Here is a 25,567-nt window from a genome sequence, read left to right as displayed (position 1 = left end):
ATCCCAATCCAAAAAATCCACGTCTGGGTCTCTGCGTATCATTCGTAACGTGTTAGTTTTATGGTGGTGAGATTTTAGCTCCCCACGAACACAAATTAAAGTTCTAACCTTGTTCAGCTTACCACGACTGCTTACTTTCTCATTCAACTCACGCAAAGCTACCCTAGTACCCGGAGGCCGTCTCCTCCACCCGCAACCCGAAGTTGCGCATTTCCATGGCCATGAAGGACCCACTTAACACGAAGATGGGCGGATATTAATAACAATATCTGCAAATCCATGAAATAGTTAATACAAAATATATTTCCTACTTACCTCTAACAGGGATCCTGATTCTGTATTTCGTCCGCTTATACCTGCAACACAAAATACTTTGATTTTGTGCGTGCCTAATTTTACGCAAAACTGTGATAGTTCTTAAACTTGACCTTTATTATGCATAAGTTAATATCTATTAACTTAGAGTGGTTAAGAAACCATCATGGCCCATCCCTCAAAATTCATCAACTCAGGTCATAGAATTAAACATAAGTTAATATTTAACAAATTAAATACTAAACCCTGCGTTGTTTACCGTTAGAAACACTGGACTCCACTACGTCAGTACAAATAAAGTTCATAAATTACAAAATAACTAAATTATTTTATGCACTTCCAGTAAGTAATGGAAACTGTAAGGTAGCAATAAAACAGAAAAAAACAATAGAAGTATTATTCTTTCTTGCAAAGTCGGAGAATGGAAAGGGTTTAATATCGTTAAATTAGCCTCAATCATTAGCACTCAAAAAACATTGGTTCTTATCGATGGTCTTCTGGATTGTAACGCCTAAACGTCCAGGATAAGAAGATCAATATTGACATCTTCACCGCCGTCAGAGCCTCAAATTTCATGTAGAATATTCAAACACATAGTGGACCCGTCATACATCTATCCGTCCGTAAGTTCCCACAATCCAATCAGTGAATTTCGCTCAAGTTTAATTTAATTTCAATACTTATTTGCCCTATATTACACGTAATTCTAATTGGAGTTTATCATGTTTTTCGTAGTGCCAAAAGTGACATATAAATTATTAAGATCATAATGAGATTCAATAAATATCAAATAACGCATTTAGAAGACGTGATTACTCGAAATTATTATTAGCTATATCTATTTTTCTACAAAGTAACACATTTTCCAGAACAATTAAAGAAAGTACATGGAAACGTTTGCTGTATAAGTGTAGTTTATGTTGAATAAACAAAATCTGAATATGTTCCGACATGTTTATAGTTCTCTGAGGAGAGAAAACCACGCCAGCGTCTGTTGAGTTCATAGACCTGAGGGCAAGCAAACACGGGGATGTTAAATGGTAGTCAGAAACAGGGAACAACTTACTTTAATATTCATGAATATTCTGCCTTCACGTTTCCGTGGGTTATTCATCTCAGTTTCGCATAAGGCAAGCGTGAGTGTATGCGCGTGCCCCCCAACCGCCCCCGCCACGCCCCCTGCATTACATAGTCTAACTATGTATTTATGTATTTTACTGCCCACAAAACCGACTCCGCACGATTACAAAAGTAGGAGATTTGCCAACTATGCCGCACGCTGGTTCCAACAGACTGTCTTGCAATCCCCGTCCATTAGCATAAACCCTTTAAATATTAACCTTGGGCCTAGATGCCTCAGTGATTAAGTGAGTCGAACCGTCACTTATATTTATGTATAGTTCTAAGATTAATATTAAAAGTGTTCCTGTTTGGATCTCTATCGTCTGAACTAATGTCAAAAATGAAACGTAATATAATGTCAGCGTACAGAATGGCAACTGGTCAGTGAAGACGATGCTCAAATCCAGAAGTGTAGCGTATTTTAAATAACATCAGACCTTGGGTAATGCTCAAATTAATTGTGGTATTATTCAGGAAGAGTGCCCAGTAATTAATACTATAATTTGTTCGAAATATATACGAAACTAACCTCATATTCGGAGGTTCTGTTGTTTTAAACAAAATAAGGAAGGATATTTACCAATTGAAGGAACAATTTTTTTAAAAAAAATTCTAATGTTATTTTTCCTCTGACTAACCAGCATATTAACGCGTATAGGTGGCGTGCGAGTTCACCTCCGCACATTCCGTTGAAGATGTGAGACCATCTCTAGAGTCGGCCGCTTTAATCCGCGAAAGAAGATTCTCCACTACCCGTTGGATATGAGGCTGGTTGCGCCCGAAGGCCGGTATTCGAGCGATGAATAGGAAAATCGCTATATTTCCGAACAGACGTATAGAACGCCAGCAGTCCATCCTCTGACTGGTCTGTATACTAACATAGCTAACCCAATTAACATATTTGCCCGAATACGCACCGTCTTCTCTCACAAACACCTCTATAGTTGAATGCGCACTTCCGGTGATAGATCCTATTAAAACATGTTGTAGAAACGAGCGTACTCAAATATTATGCGCAGTCAACTTTTGGGGGAAATCATATGTGTTATTAATTAGCTTGTTATACTTGCATAGAGTAACCACCCCCTTCGTCTCGCTAGTTTGTAGAAACAAGAAATAAAAACTGTGATAGAATATGTTCCATGTTTATAGATTTTAAACCTGTAACAAGCATACAGAGTTACCTGTCGCGCTTCGAAAGCAATTTGTAGTCTGTTACACGTCAACAACTTTCAACGATAAATTACGGTTAAATTGAATGACATTTTCTGTTTGGCCGATGCTGCTGATTACCATCATATTTCTGCTGGCATTACAAAGGTCTCGAAAATAATTCAGCTCGTGAAGAGACAGTTTTTAACCGTCCTACCACAGTAGTAATAACAGACAACAGGAGATTACACCCAGTTAGTCCAGTTCATACCAGTGGTCAGTGATCGTAACTATAAACCTAAATGACCAAGCAGCTATTATTAGGGCTTATTCAATGTAAAAACAACACAAGGAATGGAAGTAACAGACCCTTTTATGCGTTAGTCTCGTATAGAATGGACCAGTAACAACGTTCGCTGCAGCGAGGACCACTGAAAGTATCATTAAAGAAATCGCAAGGTTTTCCTTTTACTATGCATTTGGATACACTATGGTAATTGCTGGGAACCGCTTTGTTCTGTATTCAGTAAAAGTAGTTTTGTAACCATTAATTCTTACTTTATTTTCCACGTTAAATTAGTGTATAGATTTAAATTTGAAACCGAACGTCGCTACTCAGTAATTAACTCTCCTACCTCGCATTCGGGAGACAAGGGATTCGAATTTCGGTCCAAAAATTGGCTATGCTGAGTGAGGATTTTCGTGATTTTCCCCAGTCCTTCCACACACATTCTGGAATAATAACATAAAACAGGCTATGACCGCTTCCTTCCAAATAATTTTAAATGAATGTTATAATTATACCATTCCATATTTCGAGCTGATCAACATGCAACATGCAGTGATGTGTTATATAAAATACATGAAGAAGTATGTTAAAACGACAATAATAATCATATAAACTTCAACCAAAACATATAATACCATTATTTTGGCCTACAGCAAAAAAACAACAACACAGAGATACATTTGAATTAAGTTTCACGATATTAGTTGAGAAACACCGATATGGAAAACAATGAAATAAAACTGGAAAGAATAACCGTGATATTGTCGTCTCAAAGGTTTTATTTATGTAACTTTCATAAATGTAAAATTTCTGTACATTCAATATTGCTCAGCTTTAATATATTTTATATAATCTGAATAAAGTAAACTAGAACGTAGGGAGTATATAAGCTGTGCAAAGTGAAAAAAAATAACACTCTATCCAGACAAAACTGGTTTTAATACGTATAAAAAATTATGTTTTATTAAACTTTTTAAAATTGATTACAACAGCACGTTCTGTTATCTTCATACACTAAGAAAAAAGGGTTGATTGAATATTGTTATTTTAAAAGTGAAATGTTCATGCAAAGGCGTGAATGATGACAGTGTCATACAGTCAGCCAAAGCAACAAACCGCGGTTCTGTTCATTCGCTTCACAAAAAGACTCTCTAACCTTATGCAGTTAATACAGAGATTGCTAATTTCAACATACACTATTATTTCACGACCTTCGAGGAGCGTTCTTGCCAATTCTGCACGTTTCATCCGCTCTTATGTTTGTTATCAGATTACATACTTCACAGTTTTATATAATTTTTATTTTTTTTTTTAAATATGCGCTATGTAAAAATATTTCTTATGATTGTGTACATTTTACAGCAGAGTGAGGTCCATACACGAATATTTTATGTCACATACCAATATGTGTTCAATAAATACGTCGCTCAAGAAATAGATGACAAATGTCTATTTGTTTTAGCCTGAAGACCTGAAGGTATGAGATGACTTGGTAACCTGACCTGACCTAACCTAACCTAAACTAACCTAACCTAACCTAAACTAACATAACCTAACCTTGGCGCATCCTAAAGCCTCCGCAATGCTTGGCTTGCATCCAATAAGACTAGGAACAATGATAGTGAAGAGACGCTAAGCGTTGCGACGCTGAACATGGCGACGCCTTCGAAATATGCCAAACTTACCGCAGGTAAGTCCACATAAGACACCATACGAAAGTGAAAAACCGACGCCATTCTCCGGGACGCCATCACAGTACCTCAGGAGAGCAACTTAAACAGTTTGTATAACATTGGGATCGACTTTAAGAAATCGACGCCCGGCGTCGCGACGCCAACCATCGCGACGGTTTCAAAATACGCCAAATTTACAACTGAGAAGTCTCTAAATTAAAGTGATATTGAACTAGAAAACCGACGCCGGGCGTCGCGACGCTATTATCCGCGACGCCATCACAGTATCACACGTGTGCGTTTCAAACAGTTGGGATAACAATGAGATGCGAATTTGATAAATCGACGCCAGGCGTCGCGACGCCAACCATCGTGGCGCCTTCAAATCACGGCAAATTCACATCAGATGTATCCAGATAACAGCAAGCACTCAATTAGAAAAGCGACGCCGAGCGTCGTTATCCTATCACATGACGGAAAAATGGCGTCAAAGCCGTTGTATTAAGGTAGGTACGATGCTAGATAGTTGACGCCGATCAGAGGGACAAAACACGTCGTGACGCCATATGCGAGAAGTGGATACCATTCAATATATAAGGTCTTACCTAACCTAACCTAACCTAACCAGACCTGGCCTTACCTGAAATGACCTAACCTAACATAACCTACCCTGACCTGACCTCACTTAACCTAACCTAATCTAACCTAACCTAACCCAACCGAACCTAACCTAACCTAACCACCTAACCAAACCTAATCCAACCTAACCTTGGCGCATCCTAAAGCCTCCGCAATGCTTGGCTTGCATCCAATAAGACTAGAAACAATGATAGTGAACAGACGGTAAGCGTTGCGACGCTGAACATGGCCACGCCTTTGAAATATGCCAAACTTACCGCAGGTAAGTCCACATAAGACACCATACGAAAGTGAAAAACCGACGCCATTCTCCACAACGCCATCACAGTACCTCAGGAGAGCGACTTAAACAGTTTGTATACCATTGGGAGCGACTTTAAGAAATCTACGCCCGGCGTCGCGACACCAACCATCGCGACGGCTTCAAAAGACTTCAAATTTACATCTGAGAAGTCTCTACATTAAAGTGATATTGAACTACAAAACCGACGCCGACCGTCGCGAAGCTATTAGCCGCGACGCCATCACAGTATCACACGTGTGCGTCTCAAACAGTTGGGATAACATTGAGAAAAAATTTGAGAAATAGACGCCCGGCGTCGCGACGCCTTCAAATAACGCCAAACTCACATCAGATGTCTCCATATAACAGCGAGCACTCAATTAGAAAACCGACGCCGAGCGTCGTTACGCCATCACATGACGCCAAAAAATGGTGTAAAATTCGTTGTATTACGGTGGGCAATATGTTAGATAGTCGATGCCAATCAGAGGGGCAAAACACGTCGTGGCGCCGTGTGCAAGAAATGAATACCGTTCAATATACACGGTCTAACCTACCAGAACCTAACCTAACCTAACCTGACCTGACCTGCCCTGAAATGACCTAACCTAACTTAACCTAACCTCACCTGATATGACCTTATCTCACCTAACTTAAACTAAACTAATCTAACCTAACCTAACCTAACCTAACTTAACCTAACCTAACTTAACCTAACCAAACTAACCTAAACTAACCTAACCTAACCTAAGCTAACCTAACCCAACGTAACCCAACGTAACCTAACCCAACCTAACTTAATCGAATCTAACCTAAACCAACCTAATCCAACCTAATGGACCTAACCTAACCTAACCTAACCGAAGCTAACCCAACCTAACCTAACCGAAACTAACCCAATCTAACCTAACCCAACCTAACGAAATCTAACCCAACACAAATAATCACTGAGTATACTGTGACCTTCACATGACCTTAATATATCTGTGACCTCTAAATGATGTGTGCAATGTCATATTCCTACAGTTCTTTATGTATATGCGTGCGAAAATAGTACTTCGAATGACCTTGAACAGTTTGAGGCCTCTAATTCTCAAACATTTTGCGTGATCTTGTGGTCTTGACATGACCTTGACCTATCCATGACCTCATTTTAACATGAGTATGGTCAACCAGGTATTTACGCTTTAGCGGAAATAAGCGTGAAAAGACATGACCTTGAGAATTTAAAAGACCCCTATCTCGGAAACTAGAGTGCCAATTATGTCGTGAATTCCATATGACGTTGACCTATACGTGACCTCATATTGACATGAGTATTATCAATCAGGTATTTACGGTTTGGCAGTTATAAGGGTGAAAGTATTTGACCTTGAGAAATTTAAAGACCTGTATCTGGGAAACTATTGGGTCGATTTTGACGTGACTTCGGTATGACCTTGACCTATACGTGACCTCGCTTTGACATGAATATGGTCAACCAGGTATTTACGGTTTGGCAGAAATAAGCGTTAAAAGATATGACCTTGAGAAGTTTAAACATCCGTACCTAGGAAACTATTGGGCAGATTTAATCGAGACTTCCATATAACATTGACCTATACGTGACCACATTTAGACATGAGTATTGTCAATCAGGTATTTACGGTTTGGCAGTTATAAGGGTGAAAGTATTTGACCTTGAGAATTTTAAAGACCCCTATCTGGGAAACTAGTGGGCCGATTTTGACGTGACTTCTGTATGATCTTGACCTATACTTTACTTTGTTGTGACATAAGTATGGTCAACCAGGTATTTACAGATTGGCGGGAAAAGGCGTGGAAAGATATGACCTTGAGAAATTTAAAGAACTATATTTGGCAAATTAGTGGGCCGATTTTGTCCTGACTTACATACGCCGTTGACCTATAAGCGTCCTCATTTTGACGTGAGTATGGTCAATCATGTATTTACGGTTTGGCAGAAATAAGCGTTAACAGATATGACCTTGAGAATTTTAAAGACCTGTATCTGGAGAATAAGTGGGCCGATATTAACGTCTCTTCGGTATGACTTTGACCTATACGTGACCTCATTTGAACATGAGTATGATCAACCAGGTATTTACGGTTTGGAATAAATAAGCGTGAAAATGTATAACCTTGAGAATTATAATGACCTGTATCTGGAAAACTATTGGAGCGATCTTGTCCTAAGTTTTTGATGACCTTGGACTTACAGTGACCGCAACGTTACATGAGAATAATCACTCTGATAACTACAGTTATGAAGTGTGAGGGCAACAAATATTGTACAAAGTATAATTTTGAAATATCAGCGGCACTTAGACTTAATTGGACGGATAAAATACATTTCAAAGAGAGAGGGTAACAGTATGTAGACTGAATTCATACTTAGGCATTAAAATCGTCGTTAATTTAGAACACTTTATAAATACTGCCTGGCTAATATTCGAAGTGTCTGGAGATAGTCTGTAATTCATTATTTACGTTGCCGTAATAAAACAAGTACATGCGCAATAATGATGCATGATTCCCATATCGGAGCGCTTATACGTATACAGTCTTGATAGAGATTTTAAAGGCAGAGGTCAACTCTGTCCTCGGGGAATATGGGAAAAGAAAGACATTATAGATTGGAGTGTCATATTCTGTGTACTTCATACCTGTATACTATCTATTTATTGTTTATTACATTTATTTATAGTTATTCAATATTTATTTAATTTAGTAATACCGAGAATAAAAACTAATTTAAATATAGGTCTGTTGTGGGGTACTGAACGATACTATTCCTTGCCATCAAATGGAAAAGGTTTATAAACACCTAACTGAGGTATTTAAATGATGTGTGGATCCTCTGGAAAAAGTAAATTAAAGAACACGATACTTTTCAGTGTGGTATTTTACGACTGTTCTTCTCAGCCCATAAATCCAAGAGTTCCTGGCACTCATCCAATTCACTAGTTTCACGGCCAGTATCTCATCTTACAGGAATTGGTATTCCTCTTCGTCTACCTATCCGACCTCAACCGCGTAATTCCATTTCCGGGGCAACACTACGACAAAAAGGTAATCTCAATAACAGTCCATTGCTGACTGATTTGAACGTTGCTTAACAACGCTTTATCTATTACTAACTCCTCGGAGTACAGTGCGTCTTGAGAAGTTAACAATCGCTCTGTTAGAAATGTCTCTACCTTACGAAACTCGAAGGTTCATCACCATGTTCGCAAAATCTTACCACTAACCATCAACCGAAGCCAGCTGAATCCAGTCCACAAATTCACACCTAATGTCCCTAAAATTCATTTTAATAGTATTCTCCCATCTCCTGTATCAACTACAAAACTCCGTTGTCGTTCAGCTAGTCAATAAATTTCCCGCTTGTATGCAGCCAAAAGGTTCATTGCTGCCTTTTCCAAACACGATGCTGTACTTTACATTTCGTCACGTGCTGGTATTTAGGGAGGAGCTTTCAGCCCCTTTGCCCAAATAAAAAGCTGGAGGACCACTCATTGTCGGTTATCCGCAACTGTCTATTCAATATATCGCTGCCAATCTCAATATCTGAAAGCCCACGTGATAAATATATGAATAGTAAGTAGGTAAGGGTTTTGAAGGAGGTGGTCGTGGATTACTTCAAGATGTTTTAGAATTCACCTTAAGGTACCGAGTATCTCTCAAACACAAGTGCAAAGTACTACAGTTACACCAGCCTTCTCGGTATATGCGCTCTTCAGAGCTTTAACTAGCCTCCATACAAATGTGTAAAGGGTGGTAATTCGGCCGGAACGTGAAACTGACAATTCACTTCCATTTAATGCAAACGTTAATAATGCGTACAGCCTGAAATCCCCTGCACCTGTATTCATTCAAGGGGAATCTGTGCTCTGGAACACACAAGACATTACCTCTTCCGCCTTAAGCACTGAGCACGATACTTGTAATGTAGAAGGAAAGTTTAATATAAAACACATAGACGAGCACTTTGCTTAATCATATATTCAAACCCCGAGCACGTTGCGTGAGAAACACCTGAGTATTTATAGATACTTGATAGCTACAGAGAACACTACCTGTAAAAGTGATTCCATAGAAGACGGGTCCATAAATCTTGCTTTAAGTTTGCTACAAGAGGATCGTGTGTAAACTTTCCGGACGACGACTCACTGAATGGGCTTCTCCAATCAGATGTGGTTAGCAGACTTCGAATCAAGACGAAAATTACTAGTGCGTCTGTTTCTACGTTTGACCACCACGTGTTGTCGCATTCTCACATGTCAGTATTATTAAAGGATCAATTCTACAATGAAATATAATATAGCCAACTAACTCCAACTCTCTTTTGAAAATTCTAGACTTTAGCTCGTACAGTTCTAAAATCGTTGTTAAATAACCTAATTATTAGCCGAACTTCGTTGACACTTCTAGTCATATAGTGACAGACCTCGTGTGATACGACAAGTCTGCTTACAGATCATTCACAAGCCGTTCGTTTCTAAAACTTGTTTTGAAACAAGTCATTAATAACCAATGGCTGCTCGCGTGCGTTTGTGCGCTCTTGAAGGATTTATTAGTTTTGGTCCAAGCACTCTCTGGATGATCTCAAAATGAGGGGCCACGTATATTTTGCAACAAAATCTGTCTTTACACTGCGTTCGGAACGATAGGTAAATAGAAGGCAATAATTACATTATTCCCCTTTTTCAGTCTGCATAGCATTCATTCCGTACCCCTTTATCTAATTTATTTCTTATCCCATTTGTCTTTCATTCTTCTAATTTTATTCTTTTCTCACAGAGATACTAAATATTTTCCTTGCTACTTATTTTATTTCGATATCTTTAATATTCCCGTGTAGTTCTCTTTCATTGTATCTGCACCCTTTCCTTCATTCTTCATTAACTTACATGATTTATTCATTCATCCATATATTTATGTACTAGCCTCTTGTTCCCTTCTCAAATTATTTTTCATTCACGTTTCACGCAAGTAAATAACGATCCGCTTCTCTGCGTCCTTAAATCACAATGTATCTGACAAAGCCAATTTGGGTAAAGATTTTTAAGAAAATATATCTACATTGCTTATGGAAATATATATGTATATAGAAACAAATTCAAGCTCAAACTTTACCCTAAAGCCCTTCGTATATGTTAGATATATCTGAATACATTAAAAGATCGAGAACTTGAGTCAACACGTCTTTTAAAACCAATAGAGAAAAGGTTCGCCTTACTCAGGCGGCAACTTCTCTTACACTGCTGTAGGGCGTGTAATCTCCGCACGTTTCGTAGGCTCGGTAATTTTCATCAATGCCTAAATAGACCCAGTCTGATGTCGAACAGAAGGAATCAGGAGAGAATGAAGCAAACACTGGCAGTTGCATGAGTGTCTCCGTTCTTCCTTTGCTTCTCTTCATGTTTTTTTTGTTCTTTTCTCCATTCTTTCTTTGCTCTCGTTCCTTCTGTTTCAATCGCATTCCTCTCTTCCTTCATTCCTTCAAGTTTTAATTATTCTTTCCTTCATTCTTCTTTCATCTGTCTTCCATCCTGTGTTTCTTTCATGTTTCGTTTCTCTTTATTTATTTTGTTTTCTTGCGCTGATTATCACTGTGATGATGAAGGCAGTAAGCTCCTCTGAAGCGTTGGTCAGTATCTGCTAGACTACAAAGTGCAACACTCGACAAGACAGTTGTATTCAAATAAATAATTTATATCTCTGTAAACTCCAAACTCGGAAATTTTTCTGTAAGTTACTAGGTGGTATGGAGTAATTTTCCTATTACTACAGTCCATAAAGAGTAACTTTACCACACTCAAGTCCATCACACTATGTTATACAGTGCCAAAAAAGGCGGAAAATTTCCGCGCAACTATAAATCTCATTACCATTACACTGAATGACGCAAGCCGCGGGAATCCCTTTTCCGCATTCTGAATAGAGTTCTGGCACTGAAGCATCATAATTCAAATTTAATATCACTGCATGTAAATCAAGTAGCTTTAGAATATTTCAACCCTTTCAAACTCCCAAAATAAGCTAATATAAATTCAGAGCTTCATTATCGACAGGGAGGACATTTATACTGCAAAATCTATTTTAACCGTCGAATGCTTGTGTCGAATTGACGCACGTGCAAAGTCGCTTAAGAATGTTACGTAACGAAGAACTTCGTCGATTATATATACCACGTGATGCTATGATGGTATTGAAAATAAGGCCATGATTAATCTCATACGTAGGTCGGATGGAGGATGCAAGAAATGGATACGAATTTGGTTGAGATAATTCTTTAAGAATGACAATAAAACGATAAATAGTACGTTATTGTTGGAACTGAATAAACTGACTCAGGATTGTGTCCACTGACGGTTTTCAGTGGGGCTATAAGCAATGTAAACCTTCGGCTTCTAATGAAAAGTCCGTTAATAACACTGTTCCTATTTGTTATAGGTTAGGCATTCAACCTTACCTACGAATAAGTGTTCTGTTCTTCATTAAGAGTAGTTTTAACCCATCATATGTGCCCCGCTTTGCGCTCTCAGTATCGTTTGAGACTCTATTATAACAACGCCAGCCATCATTTTGAGTTTCAACTATTGTATAAATAATTAAAATCAACTCTGGAATATAGTAAAATAATACGATGTGTCTATATATTGTGTTCATCCACTTAACAATCAGTGTTTCCTTCAGAGATAACACAACGCATCTCCTTTGCAAAGATAAATAGGTTAATGCTGTTTAGGGAAATATTCGCTGTTTACGGTGAAAAACATTAAAAAAAACATACATATATTCTGTGGGGAAAAACGTGGGTTAATGAATGTTAAAGCCGGTGGTTACCATAGTCACCAATGAGCTCAGAATTCGAACACAAACCTTTGGTTTGTGAAGAGTTTTACTTTCATATGCCGTTCAGCAGAGTCCATTTGTGGTTCAAAATTGTATACAAAATGTAAAGCGACAAATAAAAAATGAAATTATGGCGTAAACAAGGAAAAACTGGTTTTTTGCATTCAATTAATATTTTGTGTATATTTTCACACGAATTCAAATATTGCAGCGCTCAGCAACTTTCATGCTCGTGTCGATTGCGCAATTATTCAGCTGAAAATATACCACGTTCCAGTTAATTGTTTTTTTTTACGAACATAAACAAGCAAGTTCTCATTTATAACAACCATTAACATTTCCATAAACTGCAGCTGTTAGACATTGTGCATGTAATGCAATCACACATTCATATTTAATTTAATGATGCTGTAAACACTACAGAGGTAACAGTTAAGCCTATCTACTAAATATATTGGTTATAATCCGCGAAAACTGTATTCATGTTCATGCAGCAGCGACGGAAAATTTGTCCAGAACGGCTCTACTGCAAACCCAGATTCTTATCCAAATGAAACCAGAAATTCTATCCACCGGAGTAAAACAGACGTAACGTGAAACTGGCTACTCAGTTCCATCTTGTTCCGAGATCAAAAAAGTGTTGAATATTTATTCACACTTAAGCTTTCTGACAATGTTTTTTAACTTTGCCGTATCAACTACAGACGTTACATATAGTCGCGTCACATTTTAGGCTATCAGAAATGATGAAGGAGGATGGGCGGAAATCTAGGTGGAGTATCTGCAGTTATGACAAAGCATTTTGCAGGAAAACAAAGACGAATCTCAATCAGGGTAACTGTCACCGGCGGAAGTGAATGAGATGATTCTTGGGTCACTACGTAACTTATCCAGCTGTAACACTAGATAATCACGTGACGGGCACAGATAGCTCCGCCCACTAAAAGTTTACGTTATGAAGTTTTTCTGGCGGAAAATAGTTCTGAATAAGAATATAAAGCAAGAAAAAGGAAATGATTCGAAAATAAATGCATAAAGAATCCAAGGAAGAAGCAAACATGGTAAGAAAAATTAAATCATAAATGAATGAAACAAAACAAGCAAGCGAATAAAGAAAAGAACAGAAATAAAGGGAAGGAGGAACATTTTGTGAAAATATAATGGCCGTAAATTAGTTGCAGTTCATAGAAATTTTATCTCTATATCTCAGAATTAATCCTTGTTTTTGAATAACGGTAGATAAGCCTACTGAGATGTATTAATCTACAAGAAAAATCTTTCTAAAAAGGGTTCTCACATAGGCACTGCCATTCTGCCATTATAACCTGCATAACAAAAACTTTAAGAAAGAACTCATGACTCCTGTTTGCTACTAAATCCCTACAGACATACTACTGAAGTCGTATGAACTGTATTCAGTGTATGAAGTAATTATTAATAAAGACAAAAAACCAACATTGTTATCTGTTGGAACTTCAAGCTAATTATTTTCATCATTTTGTAAAGCGCATATATTATGTTACAAAATAAATGCAAGTTTGACTGCTGGAATTTTCATCACGTAAATATTATTAATGCTGGTAAAGGCTTTCTTATACCTATTATTTTCCGTTGTATTTTAAACTTTATCACCTTAAATTGATTTATTTTGATCAAACTAAATTAGGCTGTTCAGTGATGATTCAGAGATGAAATCTCAACTAAGGACTAAGGCTGTGATAACACGCTGGATCGTTTGGCCTATCGCAAACCCCACGAGTAGCAATAAATAATTACGAAGCAATTGTGGAGGTAAGATTGACAGGGAAACCCGAAATATTTTGAGAAAAATCTACTCAGCTAGACTTCGACCACAAAAAATGAATAATGGGCTGCCTCGGAATAGGGCCCAGGCCTCCGCGGTGAAAATTCACATCTATAAGACTGCTCGAGGTAACAAATTAACCCCTTATATGCTAATTTTATTTAAACAAACCTTCTCATGCAATTAGACACACATTTATATGGTAACGTATAAACTGTATGTTAAAAAGACACTATTGAGGGATTGCTATGCACGTTTCTTCTAATCATCTTCTGAGATACAAAATACTAGCAACAGAGTTCGTGCCTGATATGGAAAGGGTTAAGTATTTTCCAGGTTGGATCCGTACCTGTATAATCCTAGCGCATAACTTCTAACAATGAATTGTGCCAGCAAGGCGTTTTTGAAGGACTGTAAATGTTATCGATTCTCATTTTATTTTACATTTGTATAATTAATTTCTATAAGATTGGGAATTAATTCCAGAGTACTCACGGCTGAAAAATTAATTATGTTCGCTGTATTTCAAACTGTGACATTTCATTATTTATCGAACAAATCTTGATTTCTCTTTCATTTTGTGGGCTGATGGTCTCCCTGTTCCCCCGCTCGTCTGTGAGAGAGCAAACATTTAGTTTGCTCTTCATCAACTGGTTTTCTAACGGTTTTAATCAAATAGCATTCCCCTCCCTCGCTCTCTCGTTTTTTTTATTTCTCTCTCTCAGATTGTAAACTTCAAAGAACGATGATAACAGAATTACATGCATGCTAAATTTGTTTAATTGGCCAGTAATAATATTTTTCCCGGGGATAAAGTAGACGGGGCGTGAAATTGATCATTCATCTCCATCTAATGCCCTTGTCCCAATCTTACCCATTAGTCTTCTTACCAACTAAAGCACCTATCCCTATAAATTATTAAGCTATGGCCGCCTTATAATCACAAAAACAATTTTTCTAAAATAAGATATCCTTTACCCGGTTTTTGGTGTTATAATTTCAATTCTTTAGTGTTCTGCATAAAGGTGCCTTGATGATTGTGCGGAGACCAGAAGTTGTAAATAAAAGGATTTTCTTTTGTACTTGTCTGCCAAAATTTATTTCATGAAAATCAATTTAGCTACCAGAACGCGGCCCCAGCACAGGTATGGCTTTAACAGAACAAATTAGAGGCGTATTTAATGAACTGTGCTTGCATTATGATTTGTCTACCTTTAATATTAGCAGCGTTCAGCTGTTCTGAGAACTTTCTGTTGCTATGAAACTCGAAGATTTATCACTGTCATCTTACGAGTAAACAATAACTTCCAGAACTCGCGATGCCCACCCCCAACGTTTCCATCTTTAACCTTTCCAGGCCCTGAAAGCACAGTAATGCAGGTAAATACATCAATAAATCCATGTCACATCGCGCCCACCAATATTCATTTGCTGTTTGTTGTCTTATTTAACGACAATTTCTGAATTTTATAGGCTACATTGTAGATAGAGCGAGTAATTATTGAGAATGTTCAATAAGAAATGATGTGAAATAAAAAAGTCGCCAGTTTTAGAGAATATTTCTTGCTTCAGGAGTTGTAATCTCGAACCAGAAGAACATGCAGATTTGTCCATTCTGAAGCAAATGTCTTATATGCACTCAGTGAAGGATAATGAAAAGAAGGAGACAAATAAAGAAAGGAAGAGAAACAAGATAAAGGAATAAAAAAGAAAATAATTTCTCTCCTTTTACACTACCACATCCTAAAAATTTACCTTTCCCACTTCAGGCCTAATGGTATCTGAAAGAAGTATAAAGATTGTAAAAAGCTAGAATTTTGTTAATATCCTCTAAAGTTATTAAGGGGACAGACAAACTGACACGGTGATATAAGGCTGTCTTTCTGTGATAAATAATGGAATTATATGAAAAATCCAAGTGAAATGTTCTTGAATGAAAAATATCGCTCTCGTACGCCATGTAAAACTTTCCTTTTGTGATCAGAATATTGGGCAAGGTTCCGCCTCTTTGCTTGCGACACGTTCAGACTTCATAATTAACAAGTCCGTCCTCTCAAAGTGCGGTCCACTTCACTTTGCAGGACGAGAAGTTGTTCGCTGAAAAGGGCTCAGGACCGTTCTAGAACATGAAGTCGCGAGAGGCCAGATGACCAGGAGACATCTCTGCAAATTGTTTCGTACTTTATAATTTAAGTTCGTTCCTACTAAACGGATTATTGTAATATTACTAAATAATACTAAGAAATCTTCGCTGTTTCTTAAGACAACAGGGTAAAGAAAGTGCGATTCAGGGCAATAAGGTTTAAGAATTAATTAATCAATGACAGAACAGTCCTACAGACCGAGATCTCGACGTTTATGACAGTTTAACACTTAATCTCACTTTGATACGTAGTGCTTTCGTGGACTAACAAACATTCGCAAGAACAAGTTAATAATTCTCAGGCAACTCAACAAATAATATCCAGACTATATATTTTAATTAAATATAAATTTATTAGTTAAACAATTCACAAAATATGGAGGTGGGATACGGGCATAGGAAGACAAAAACTAAAGAAAATGAGAATAAGTAAAAATGGCGGATAAGACCTTAGACAAAATACAGTGAAATACATGAAATATTAAAGTCATTGATAGAGTTGAAAAATTAATCTGCTGCATACAGGAATATGTTAAAAATTTATGTACATGGAATGAATGAAGACAGGTAGGGTCAAACCTACCGGACGTAGTGCAGGAGGAAAGTCTAGGCGACACTGTGACGAGGCATTTGCGGCCGGTACAGGCAATGAGATGCCTAATACGTGAAGAGACAAAGATGAAAATTAATGAGGTAAGGATTAATTTCATGACGTGAGAAGACATGCGGTATACTGCAATATACAGGCCTCACAGGTTTATATCACGGTCGGTATGTACAGTGTGAAATGTACTTCTTATCATTAGATTTTATCGTATTTTGTAGGGTACTGTACATGACCCTTCTGATCGTAACCGTCTATATTTTGTTGCCTCGAGCAGCACTCACCTGCAGCGCTACCCCTCTTGTGTGCTTAAATAGCCATGTTCCACCCAGCATCCCCTCGTCTTAATCCATTTCATTTTTACAGTAATAGCCTACATACAACACAAACTATAGTAAAATCGACTCACAAAAGTAATCTCCTTTGTACGCCCGTGTATCTTCAGGGGTTTAGAACACAAATAGCAAAAATAATCTTTAGAAAGGCGTCTTTTTTTGCCTCCGTTCCTGACATTATGTAGCCTTTGAAGTTTTGTTAAACACATCTGGAAATTGCTAAAAGTTGAACTTCCAAGTAAAGAGTTCCAATAATCCCCTATATTCAAAGCTTTTGACTATATTTTACACCTAATATTTCAAATTTCCACGTTTAAATTTTATTAAAACTAATACAAAACAAAAACGGCTGTTAAAATTGGTCCGTTACTTCGACGTAAAACGAGAGTACAAGCGATCAATACAATATTTCAAAATTTATCTAAAAGTAAAACTTCGTTATTTAAGGAAATCACCTAGTTTTATTAAGGGAATGGAACCATGTAGCGTACGTCGAATCGGGCAGAAGGATAGAAAACAAATATTGCATGCTGAATTTTTGGAAAGAAAATCGCTTGCTATATGACAACTTTGAATACAAAGGGGGAAGCTGGGACGGTAACATTAAAATGGATCTTAAACATGTCGTGGGTGTGGGAAATGGACATATCTCGCTCAGAATCACATCAAATTAGCGATGTTGAAACTTTGAGTCGTAGTACCAGAGATAATTAAAGAGTGAGCACCTCTTCTCCCCTTTTTACTAACCATCTCCACGGAACAGAGTCATTCTTGAGAAGCTAGGCCTGCTAATCAAGAAATGTCCCTCTTTTTAAGACTCCTGTCGAGTTCGTTACTGTGCTCACAGGAGCCTGTTAGATGTCTTTATTCTGAGTCAGTTATATCAAGTCCACATTTCCTCTCATCCCATCTACGCCAAAGACTTCCAAGCAGTCTCTTCACTTTAAAACAGATCTAAGCTTATTTAATAAATTTCTGGAATATATTTCTTTCTTTATAAACATCGCTATTTCAGGGATATTTTTATCCACAAGAGGTAACAAATAATATACATTAAATTTCCCATCCTCTCTCACCCGTTGCCAATGTAGATAATATCTCAAATATGAACATAATTGTTCGGCTTACTGATGTTTTATGCAGCTAAAATAATAAGAGATAACGATTATCAAGTATTAATTTTACGCTGTTGAATCCATTACCATTGCATGCAATACGTAAATCTACACTAGATGGCATGATTTACTTGTCCAGCAACACACGTCATATTATGGGAAATACTCTGCCTGCAACAGGCCAGAGCGTGGCTTTAAATTTTCCACACCATAAGCACCAGCATCCCTTTGTTTCAATGTACACTACGTTATAAACAACTCGAAATGCTCTGTTTTTATACTCAAAGGCAACTGCAGCGAAAACAGAAAAGCAGCGAGTTCATGTTTCAAAGACCTCAAGCTATACGACTTTTCAGGTTCAGTTTTGTTCGTATGTGTACTTGAAAGTTTGTACAACTCTCCAGAAGAGTGGCTGTCAATCTGTGAACCGTGGTCCTTTCGGAACCGCAACGGACTATGTGGTGTGAGATCAACTGATTTTTAGGTTAATCACCAGCACTGTTACAACTACAGAGGTTACAAAGAATAGTGGATCAGTGGAAAAGGTGATAAATGGTAAATACAGAAGGATTTTGAAAAAGGCAGAAGTAGCTTATTTAAAAGCAGTATCTAGCATTATGGACTGAGGAAAACCAAGAAAAACGTCATTCAGGATAACCGGTCTCCGAGGCATGATCTGAATCACCAGAACCTACCAAATAGAAAACAGGAATGCATATCTCAGTAGCATCAATAATTTGTCTTTTTTACACGGTAAAATGTTTTTAGAATAACATTATACCTGAAGAGTTCGATTCTATCTTCATTTAGAGAAAATATACTGGGCTGAAATTAAATTCTTCGTGTAAGTTTAAAATTTTAATTCGTGGAGTAGATTCGGAGATGAAACAAGCGTACGGACACATATAATCTCCCTAAGCAAATAAAATAATAATTATAACCAACCACTGGCCGATTCTAAATAAGGTCTAATAATATTTACTATTTCATCTACATAATATTATTATATATCCTTCGCTGCTCCGGTTCTGTAATTTCGCATCTCGCCCAAAATGTAGATTACAGACTATTATTGATTGTACATGTGACGCCTCGCTGTGTTCCGATATTATTAATGCAATGTTCAATTCGCTTTGCCGTCGGTTGCTTCCCGAAACACGAAGCGAAGAGAAGAATATAACAAAAGAAAAACTGCATCCGAATTCTGGATTCCTCCAAATTCCTAACCGGTTACAGCTCAGATTGTAACAAACTCAAATTCTTCTCAGAATTAACGGTAAAGCGGTTTATTTATAATGATGGCTGTGTTCTGGGTTGTTACTTAACGTATTCCGATAGAATATTACCGACGTTTCAGTATACTTCTACCAGACTTCACGGCGCTACAACTCAGAACACAGTCAGCTCCAATGTTTAACGAAGTTGCTTCATCAAACATAAAATATATGTAATACCTCTAAGCATAAAATATGGGCACATTATTTATTTTATTTAGTGTTCTGTCTGACGACAGGTCCATATGAACAGGATCCTTCCATCCTTTTCTCGGACTGGGACCTGTTCATATACGTTCTTGGCAGATGATCCAGAAGTGGTTTGACATTGCCTTCGTCTGTGTGTGAATGGAGTAATTGTTGGGATGCCACGGAGAAACCGGGGAAGCCCCCGGAGGAAAACTCCGTGTTGCCTAGACCACGGCGTTGCCCAACACAAGTTATAAATTCGGGCACCGCCGGGAATCGAACCCGAGACCCCAGGATTACAAGGCCAGCGTTCTAACCGCTAACAGCAACAGCGGTCTGGAAGCTAAAAACTCGTTTCGGATTCTATTATAGCCGTGTCACGTGCAAATAGAGAAGTCGGTGGAGAAACCACAAATTTTTCAGTGTACATATTAACAACCGCAGAAACATGAAATCAAATACCGTGGTTGTCAAAACAAAATACAAATGAAAAACCGCGGATACTTGAAGTACGTGGCCGGCGAAAAATTACTGTATATAAATTTCAAAACTCGCTGCATATTCCCACCTTCTTCAGAAGCAAGTCGATTATTGAAAGACCACAGACAGACTTATTGTGGCATGCTTATAGTTCATTTGCCACCTCAAAACTTCACTATCTGTCCCAAAAAATCTGTTCATTTAACGCAAATGTAATTTTCAACTGTACTTATAGGAAAACTGCCGACACAATATTGAAGAACGATAAGACGCAGATATGTTTCTGGAACAGATCCAATCAGCTTGTCAGAATTATATTTTGGCTTCTTATGTATACATATCCTAACTTGTTATATCATTAATAACTTCATCATGAATGGCTATTTATGGAATTTTTATAGTCTGGTCTGCAAGATCCAGCTACATCGCAAGAAACAGACAAAACACAATTATCGAAGAACTTACATAAAAATGAAAAGTAGGCAGGAAACTGATGATTTTCAGAACAGGACACGGATTCCTACGTACAGACGACAGAAAAACTAAGCCCACGCTATGGTAAGTTTCAATTCTCAAGATGACTGCATAAAATAGTTTACGAATCACATAATGACGTGTTATCCAGTGAAGGTTTCAGTATATTACTTCAAGAACTTGTAAACTTACTTTCTGACCTCCCATCGCAGTACAGGCTTGGCATTCTAAGGAACTGTTCCAGCCGTTATGAGATGCCAATGAAATGTTCTGACAACGAATATCTGAATTACTTTATCCGAGAGCCAGCCTTCACTTTGACAGATCCGCTACAAGACATGGGAAAGACCGTAAATTATTCACAATTCTCCTCTCACGACCTTCGTATGCCTACTACACTACCTCTATCGGTCACAAATTTTGAGTCCATAAAATGTGGTTGTCGAGGGATAAGAATTTTTATAGTAAACCTATACAATGGAAAGTTGGCGAGGCACGTAATACGCATGAATCTAATGAAAAATACATAAAACAATTTGATAGTAAAAGTAAAGGACTAATTTAGAAACTCAGGCATAGGCTATACGAAAGGATAATGCACATTACATAAATAGATGCAAAGTTCTTCACTTTTTTAATTGTTACTTAAATCAGGACTAATGATGAAATTTTGTAAACACACTGAAAAAAATGTCTTTGTCGAATTAAGGAAAAAAAATGTCTTAACCAGTAGAACAACTCTCAACATTTCAATGACCTAACAGTAAACATAGAGTACCAAATTTCACCCCACAAAAATCTGAAATGACTGCCTTACATTTTGCTTTAAATAATGGGAATAAAATACAGTAAAACCTGCCTGTAATGGTGTCTGAACACTTTTCCGTTTTAGAAAAGCTTCCGTTTAAACACAGACATTTATTCCTATACAAAAATATTGCGTATTTAAGATTAAAATCACATAAGCCAGAAATTTATCCTACACTATTTCACCGTTCTTCTTTCTTTCTTCGTTCTCGCGACTTACACTTTCTGTTTGAAACATTTAAAAGCATGGAATATTTTTAATGAGAAAGCTACGCTTACACATCGTCCTGATGATGGAGGCAGCAAGAAACTCTGAAACGTTGGTAGCCTTCTGCCAGACTACACGGCGCTGTAACCCACAGGACAACCATCTACGCTCTTTGAGTCTGTGCATTCAGTGTGATCATCTGGAATGCGATCAGTTGTGCAACAAAACTTTTACAGTGAACCAAGATTATGTACAACTGCAATGAACGCATTCAGGTACATCTTTATAATCTTGTCCACAGTCCAGGCAAAAGCTACGCTTGTCGAAAGTGTCACTTTCTTCCTTCAGTTTATCAACACGAATGTGATTAGTTGCGGAAAATGATGAAGACTGTTAGATTTGACAGTATGAATTGAAGTGAAGCGTCTAAACATGGAACAGAGCCCTGCTCTTCTACTTGTCTTAAATTGATGATAAATTAATTTTGGATCTCGTCGACTATCCCCAGCTGAAAAGTTAAACGAAATTCCAGCCAACTCATACATCACGCACTTTCTCTGACAGTTTGGCCTCCCTGTACCCTCATCAGCTTCCTGCCAGTGCAGTCGATGGCAATTACGTAGGGTAAAATGTTGTACTATATATTAGTCAAGAACTCCCACTTAGCACACTTCTCCATAAGAAATAATTTATTAACTAGATAATAGCTACCAGATTTTATATAGAGAATGCATATTGCAGCATCCCGCTGTGTAACACAGGCAAATTGTTATTAACTAAATGAATCAACTGTACTTCACTAAGTCAAGGTCCTTGTCAGAAAGTTTACAGTTGTTCAGATCGCAAAATTTCGCTTCTTTTTGGTTTAAAAACGTTCATTACATTGTTCAAAAAACCGCTATTAAACCCTGATCTGATCCAGTTATATCCTAATCCAGGCTACTTTAATTTTATAAACTATGTGCAAACAACACCTAAAACAGGATCTAAGGTTATCTCAGCGGCCTGTATACGAACATGGCTGTCTTCTGTCTTATGTAGTCTGGTAGAAGTTTACCAACATTTCAGAGGTCCTTGCTGCCTCCATCACCTGGGCGATGAATACACGGTGCTACAACCCAGAAGACAGCCATCTTGTAAATCATTTAATGATGAAGTAGTGCGTACATTTGTAATCATCCTGTAGATTCGGTTTTAAGCAGAACTGAAGAAGTGGTGGGCACATTATAGTTTCTGTACCACATGGCTCTTAGTCATTTGCGTTTACCATTCAGCATGCAAGAACACACACCCAGATATATGAGTTTTCCTCGAGCTCGTCTTTATTAGTGTTCAGTTCTACAAAACGAAAGGAATCATCAGTGTGCTAATCTTTTCTGCTTTGATAGCAATCTGTAGTGTGTGGCAAAATAAACTTCCGAGGCTTCGGGCATGATTAATTTCAAGTATAAATCGAAGTACAGAATGGACGGAAGAACGTTAGGGGACGAAAATACATATGTTAGCTTATTTAAATAAGAGGAAGTTTGAAGTACAAAGAAATATATGTGTATGGTATTATTTCCATGCGTCCATCCACCCCCTAATAAATTTTGAATCAACTAACGGTTTTTCACGAAACTTGTACATCTTGCCAGTAGAGTTTGTCGATTTACGGACTCTGTCACAACTGCAATGTTTATTTAACGTCGAATAATATGAAATTAGATAAAACGAAAAGAATGGGAAACTAAACGGTTGTCACGGCCTACCTTAAACCAATGTCCTGATATTCAGCATGTGACCGCAATTTTAATTTAACCAGCTACACTGAGGTCTGTCTAAAACTGGAGATGTTTTAAATGAATAGTTGTCGTTACAGAAAAATTTGTATGATCCCCAGATTTTACGGGAATAATCTCTGCTTCATTGTGCTTCATAAGTGAACAATTGTTATCGTACAAGTGGAAAGTAAAAGCTAGAATTTGGTGGTAAATTGGTTACTTGTTTGTGTATTTTGCTCAGTTCACATACTTTTGTTCCAAACTGAAGTTTTACCGGAATTTGTACGAAACGGATATTTCCTGTCATAAGATGGTTGCGAGTTAAGCAATTCCTCGTCGCCCTGATGATGGAGGCAGCAAGGACCTCTGAAAAATTAGGAACCTTCTACCAGACTATAGTGCGTTATACCCCAGAAGACTGCCATCTTCAGACTCACCACGTGAAAATCTCAAATCATACTATTTTCTGTCTCATTTCATAAATAATCAAGCACATAGCTGGAATAAATAAAGAGATCAAATCTCACTCATATGCTACCAATTTTGTATACTCTGAGACATTTTAAAGAAATGTTATAAACTTCAAATTGGTGTTTGTGTAAAGTGGAAAGCAACTGATCGGTATAAATCAAAATTACTTTCAACGAACAACGAACAGCGTAGACTTCAAACATTTTAATCGAAGGTCATACAGTTATTTTGCATATAACAGATGCTGAGGAACAGGACAGAAACTCATACTGACAGGAAATAATATAAGCTGCGAATTTAATGTACTGCCAAAGAAAACCAACAAATAATATTCAGCTGAACTACCATAACATGGACAATTTATTTTATTAGCTTAACAGGTACCTTGACTTTAAACGCTTTGTTCATTCAAATAATGTTGAAATCGCAGTTTCTTTTGCGATCAATTTGTTATTTTTAATGACAGTTCTTTTGAAATTTAAAAGTTTATTTCCTCAACATAAATAATTTTTATCTACTTTCTAAACAATTTATTAGCGCGTCTACGTAAAGAACCGTCTATTAAACAAAAAAAGTAGCATTACATCTGAGAATCATGATGCTTGCTTGTTTCGCTTGCATGATGAAAAATGTGGAAATTCGTCATTTTTCTAAGAAAGAGCTCGTCGTGTGAATACTTGGTATAAAAAATTAGGTCGTTAACATCTATTATTTTAATAATTTCCAATATGGTACATATTTAAGAAAACAATTTACAAGCAAAGCCAATGCATCATTGTGCATTGTGATATTCAATTTAATTCAATAATAATTTTCCTTCTGCAATTAATTAACAATAATGTCAATGATATCTGCGAAACTACAAATAATGCATTTGAAAAACTTGTGTGCTACGCTGATGTTCAACTTTTAGGTTTATACTTGCTTTCAGGACCAGTGCCGTTAAATATTCATGACTTATAATTCTCTACGGCGACCAATTACAATAGCATACGGGACTACAAAACTAAAACGACTAGTTTCCTTAGTAAAATTAGTTACTGGCAATTCGCATAATTTTAGGTACCGGGCATGGCATTACTTTCGGTCAAGTTTATTTCTATAGCTAGCCAGATATCTTGTATTGGCGTTTAATGACCAACAGCACAAACAAGATGTTCGAAACAATTTTCTGAGCTACTGAACAAGCAACAAATATTATCTATCTTTAGGTACTATCCGTGTAGAGATTGAGGAGAGAATGCAAAAACGTCGTTCAGAAAACCCGGTCTCTGGGTCGAGAGTAGAATCACTGGCCTTCCAAATACGAGACAGAAATATCAGCTCTGCTGTTGTAGCTTGCTCGTACGTGTATTTTGAATTGTAAAACACAAGGTTACGAGGTTGAGTTTGATTTCTTAGGAGGTTGCAAATACGAATTCAGGAAACTAATGCGAATTATGATTGATAGTGATGGAACGACTAGGAATGCCAAGGCAAAGAGCTAAAATTATATGACTACGCCTAATGAACGAACGCAGAAAGGCATTTTAAGAACAGTTTGCAAAAAGCCTACGTTGAAGACCT

General features: G+C 37.3%; 1 protein-coding gene across 5 annotated transcripts in view; it reads right to left on the bottom strand.

Annotated features, from left to right (window-relative positions):
• LOC110836320 (NACHT and WD repeat domain-containing protein 2) overlaps nt 1-25,567 on the bottom strand; it is a 227,011-nt gene that overhangs the window by 187,130 nt on the left and 14,314 nt on the right. For 3 of the 5 annotated variants that reach the window (XM_087346677.1, XM_087346678.1, XM_087346673.1), the window contains exon 2: nt 316-356. The exons of 1 other annotated variant lie outside the window; for it this stretch is intronic. The gene's annotated coding sequence lies outside the window, so the exon portion shown is untranslated. Of the gene's footprint in view, nt 1-315; nt 357-3,224; nt 3,322-25,567 lie in introns of all 5 variants that reach the window. One more of the 5 variants, XM_087346674.1, reaches the window with a different exon arrangement.

This window comes from Zootermopsis nevadensis, unplaced genomic scaffold, assembly GCF_977971745.1.
Source record: "Zootermopsis nevadensis isolate Lab colony 2312 unplaced genomic scaffold, Znev_1.0 Znev_ptg000010l, whole genome shotgun sequence".
Lineage (NCBI taxonomy): Eukaryota > Metazoa > Arthropoda > Insecta > Blattodea > Termopsidae > Zootermopsis > Zootermopsis nevadensis.
This window is presented reverse-complemented; position numbering and strand designations above follow the sequence as displayed.